Consider the following 6,306-nt stretch of genomic DNA (forward strand, 5'->3'; position numbering starts at 1 on the left):
TGGCGCAAATTATTTTTCCACAAACTTATATACTTATGAAGTTGAAATTTCAAGAATGCAATATTTAAAATTTGAAAAATGGAGAACATTAAAAAATATAGCCACTCACAACCATAAGAACACAATATATACCCTTAGAAACCCTTTCGAGAGAAAACTCAACTGAAAGGTGAGCCTAATTTGCTCTCTTTCTCTGAATGGAAAATCGATGTAAGTACAAAGAAGTGACGCTTTTGGCCTGTGGGATATTAGAAAGCACATATCCTCTCTATTTTCTTTATCTCTCTATCGACTCTAGTTCATCTATGGAACAAATTCTCTCGAATAATATGAGACCCATTTTCCTCCTAGTGGCCTAGTTATAACACAACCTGATAGCCTACTGGTGGTTAGGTTGACTCCAACTCTTAACTAGAGTTACAATATTCTCTCTTCTAGTGTCTTATTCATCATGATAATGTGTATAACTCCTTTTCCATGAATAATGGGGCTTGACATGGAATCCTTTTAAATTATGGTGGTTAAAAGAAGAACTTAGGTCAACTTCCAAGTGGTATAAATTTTTTTATATCGATTCCAATCGAGTTGATTCTTGCATTATTGGAAAAGGTCTCTATTTTTATAATAACAAAAAAAGGTATGTGCTTACGTGGAAATGTTTTACCCCAAAAAAAGTTGTTTGATGCTTCAAACTACTCCTGGAATATTTCCAACCCCAATTTGCCAAACTGGATCCATCTGGGAAAAATCGTCCTATCAGTTGATTCCCCAACTTTTTCCACTCTAAAATCGTCAAGATGGATGATAAAAAATATCAAATATAGATCAATGGGGGATTGAAATAACCTAGGGGTGGAAAGAGATATCCCAAGATGTAGGGCAAGGTGGCCAAGGACCAAACCTTCCTCATATCTTAGGAAAAATTATGGAGGGGATATGGTTAGAGGTGAATGGTTTCATGGTGATATTGGTGACCTACAAATAAATAATCCAACCTAAATACAAATTTATAATATTTTTATCAAAACAAAAAATGTGAAATTCAACCAACATAAGATAACAAATTTTACATTAAACAATATTTAAATTGACATGTGATACCTAGGAAGATCGTGATTTGTCCATCTTATGTGGACATGGTTCATCACTATAAAAAAATGCAACTAGACATATAACAACATTATTTTTGGTTTCTTCTAAACAAGTTATTTAAACACATCTATTATCTTACACATGTAATAAAATAGTATTAGAGTAATGACATTTCCAAAAAATAACCAGAACACTATGGTGAATTTATGAAAAGTCATGTTGAATACACTAGCAAAAAGTACTTTAGAGAAATTGTTGATTATTGTGGTAGATCAAAACAATATACTTGTGGAAGAGTTGGTGTTCAACATTGAATCTTCCCTTATATAAAAAATAAATAAATAGAAAATGTCAAAGTGATTACGTATGAATATATGCTAGTGCTCACTTCACCACACTTTGGTGTGAAGTACACTAAACAAGCGGGATTCTATTACAACTGCAATAATTGTAAAAATTGATATTGATACATCTACCAATATTGAGGGTCTACTATTGAAGAATGGAAAATATAAACATCATATAATTAAACATAGAAAAAGATACACAATAATAATATATATAATCAACAAAGATTCAAGAACATAAATACGGTTAAGATATTAAGCTCCTACATGAAAATCTCATGCCTAGTGTCCTCCACTAACCCACAACAAGTTTTTGTACAACTCGAGCATATCTGAGTGTCACATGAATGTGTAGTTTAACCATATGACCTCTTCTAGTTAGACTCTACTACAAGCCCTAGAGGCATAGCCCCTCCTCCAATGCCAACATGACCTATAGGTTGCTTCTAACGGGATAACACTATAAAAGTGATATACTACACCATGCTATGGGTCAATATGGATATGGATATTTGGATCTAGTTGATGTTTTATGTAATAAGAGTATGTTTGGCATAGGGGTTAGGCCTTTGCCTAGGAGGATGGGAACCTAGAAATGCATCATGCCTAGTATTTTCTCCATATTTTATGGACCTATTATCCATACCTTGGAATTCACCAATGTCAAAGTAGTTGACATAGTGAACTAAATTAAATTATATCCATGATTTCTAAATAAATATAAAGACACCTCCCAATTATTGCAAGGAGGTTTGTCAAAAACCATAAACCACTTGTCCATCCAATTGAATAAAAATGATTGGAAGGTTCATTGTTCCATACAAATCTTGGATCAATAAACAATGTCATCAACTAAAAATTTGTTTTTATCTTACTCCATCTTATAGTATTCATACATTTATCGCTCTAATCTAAATTGATAGTTAATTAACCTTGGGAATTTGTAATGGAATATACAATAGTGTCTAAGGAAGTGGCCATTGATAGTCATGAGGGATCTCTAGTGTTTTGTAAGTCTTTTATAAGGTTTCTAGAGACCTCAACCCTACATCACTTTCCACTTTTATATTTATCGATTGTAGTTAATGTTATATCATTACATCAAAATCACCCTCTCTAAGTGTCACAAAACTAACCTTGCCAAGGTGGGACACTACATACTCCCCCTCTTGGATTAAACTTGGCCCAAAGTTTTATAATAGTCGTTGGAAATATATATATATATATATATATATATATATATATATATATATATATATATATATATATATATATATATATATATAGATATATAGATATATATATATATATATATAATCAAATCAGGTTGTCCATGAAGACAAAAAATAACATTATTAATCAAGTACCATCTATAGTTATGCCATACTAAATAGATTTTAACATACACTACAATGCATACTATATTAAGGTAATCATCTAATCAAGCATATTATATCTAGATACTATCATTTTACAATGATCTCACATTACAAATGATTGTCTTTTCCTTATATAATGCATTAAGAATTCAATAATCTTTCTTGTTTCATTCTCTTAGGTTTCTATAGGAAAATTGAGCTTTCCAACTCACAAACAACTCCCACATTAGCTGTGTAACCAACCATGATGGTCCATCCCATCTCACAATTAAATTTTCATACAAGAAGCATCAAATAATCCACATACAATATGCATATCCATTGAAACTATGGAAAAAAACATGTCACATATATAACCCACTCTTACATCCCACTTGATTTATATCTTCTCAATCCAAGTTTTCCTTTTTTCATTCCATAAGGCACCCTTGGAACCAAAATATTTAAGATATACCTACAATATTTACTAAATGTTTACTCTTCAGGAAAAATCACAATTTAAGGTTCCATACAATCTTCATTGACCCACTTTTATATTATATACCATTCTTTGAATTCCCATAATCTTCATTATTATTCACTTCCTTACTTGAGAATCAATTCTGAATGACTCAATTAGAAGATATTGATTACAAAAACAAGTAAATATATATTTTCAAAAGTGGCTTGTAATCAAGAACAACTTTCATAATTATACAAATACAATATCTATATAATTGAATCTATCTTGACAACTGTAAGTCAGCCTGTTTTCCCACTATAAAATCACTCATGATTTCTATTCAATAATTAATCAATTAATTTGGTTTCATGTCTTACTCCTTACTATTAATACCTCCACAAGGTAGTGTCCCAAGGTGATACCATATGTAAGGTCCTACCTTGAAAAGGTTTGTTTTGTGACACTTAGAGAGGGTGATTTTGATGTAATGATATAAGATTATGCATGACAGATTCATGTACATTCTTATATGCTATAGACCTAGTTTGGGTCACCTGGTTGCTATGTGCTTATGATAATATCTATGGTTGTGTGTATAAGAACTGATTTTGGTTAAGAGCATATTATCGATGTTTTCTCTTTTGGTATCCTAGTTTGGACATAGGTGTATGACATGGATGTTGATCCAGGATTGAGACACATAGATCCATGGATGATCATGGTTATGTAGAATATATGGTTAATTATGATTTATGGACGATATACGATTTGTATGATTATATATGTGTAATCATGTACTAAGCAAGATGTGGCAGGGGACCTGGTCATTTGCAAACAAGGATGCTCAAATTATAAATGACTATCGAAGTCATGATACATGATTTGTATCATTATATATGCTTAATCTTGTATTGAGAAATATGTGGCAAAGGAAATGGTTATTTGCAAACAAAGATGCTCAAATTATAAATGATTTCGGAAGTCATGATACATGATTTTTATGATTATATATGCTTAATCTTGTATTGAGCAAGATGTGATAGGGGACATGGTTATTTGCAAACAAGGATGTTAAAATTATAAATGGTTGCTGAAGTCATTTCTCTAGAACCAAAATGATAGTGGAAGTCATGCACAATCTTTGGTAAAATGTGAATAAGTTAATTACAAAATTCATTTGACTCCTTTGATCTATGAGATTTTAATGTGTGTAGGTCTTAGAACAAGGCCTTACCAACGAACCATCATATGGGTATGAGCTCACAGTCAGTACCTTAAGGTGAAGCATGAAGTTTCAAAGTAGAGTAGATGAGAAGCCATGGAAATTAGGGTGTGAAGTCCTAAATCCATGAAAGATAAAGACATGGAGTCTTCAATCTATAATAAAAGGATTAGGGTGTGGATTCCAAATACATGAAAGATAAAGACATGGACTCTTCGATCTGTAATAAAAGGATTGGTATGCAGAGTTGTAAATATTTAAAAGATCAAGGTGTTGAATCTTGGATCCTTGGAGTAAATTAGAGCACAAAGTCCTTAATCTACTAAGGCACGGAGATGTATGCTATAGGGATTCATAATCCACATTCTCCAGAAGAAAAATACCACTCATGGGTAGCTTAGGGATGAATTTCCTTAATAAAATATCATTTCTCACAATTCTAGAGTGACTTTATAAAAATAGAAAGTCATGTCTAGCATCTCAAGTATGACTTTCCAAAAATAGTAAATCACCTTCGATCAATGGGTAATCAAGTATAGGTGAAGGAAAATCACTTAACTTATCATTAATCAATACTAAGAGTTCAATCTCAAGTTAATCCTCAATATTATTAACATATTTTATGAGACTATGATATTATTATTAAAAAGGAATTACAAGTCACCTTCATCTCCTCAATCACTTCATACCTCTCTCCTTGATGACTCTCATAAATCTATGTAAATATCCCTCTCTTTTAATAATACATTACACTCTCTTTTATGCACTCATCAAATAATGGCATATTCCTCTTACATTCATTAAATACATGTCATGAAAGATTCCTCTTACACTCTCTTTAATGCATAAGTTACACTCTCCTTAACTAAGACATGCATACCTATCCTTAATGGAATGAGTCACACTCCTCTAATGGAATACAAGGCATGCATATTACTACTCCTTTATGACAAATTTTTTTATCCTCCTATATAGGTGTCTCATGTATTCTCACTTAGGGGGAGGTGCATTGTAATACCAAAAGTTGGAGAGACTTGAAGAGGATTGTGAGAGGGAGACTCTTGGAGAGTAGCCAAATGTTGTTTAAATGAATCTAAAATTCCTAAACTAAATTACTAAGTAGTTTTACCTGGTGAAGTTGTCCATGAGTGGTATTGAGAGGAAGTGAGACTTATCTTCCTCAATTTTCCTTGTATATCTCTCTACTGTTGTATTTTGGTACTGCTTGGGAGCTCTTACAGCTTGGGGTTCCAGGGGGATAAGATCTCCTTGGATATGGTTGGGTGGAAAATTAGATGGTTCACACTGAGTTGGTAAGGATATGCATACTCTCATTGGAGCTTGAGCATATTCCCATGTTTTTGGAGTTGTATAAATACACAACCAGGTATGTTCGTAAGCATTCTTGAAATTTTAGTTATTATTAGTTTAAATTCTTCTAAAACTTTCAATTTATTGAAACTTGCTACTTGTGAATGTGTATGAGATATTTATAGAGTTAATTTTGAGCTAACCAATAATGAATGGTAGTTGTAGTTGAGAATGTACATGTAGGGGATTAAAACAAGAATGTGTTGCTAAAGTTTTTAAGTTTAGTTTATAATAAATTTTTGTCCATAGCAGGTTGTCATGAGTTGATAAAAAAATGATATGAGCATAAATTTAGGTTTTATTTCTCAGTGTACAACTTGAGTTGAAGTTTTCACACTAAGTGTTTGACCAAAGTAATAAATGAGGTAGTAGGAGTTTTTTGTTGTTGTTGTTTTAAGAAATCACATCCCTAAGCATTTTTGTTGCGATTCATCTTAACATCATGGGGTATCT

This window comes from Pinus tabuliformis, chromosome 8 (genome assembly GCF_031772625.1).
Source record: "Pinus tabuliformis cultivar Carrire ecotype Pingquan chromosome 8, CPIR1, whole genome shotgun sequence".
NCBI lineage: Eukaryota > Viridiplantae > Streptophyta > Pinopsida > Pinales > Pinaceae > Pinus > Pinus tabuliformis.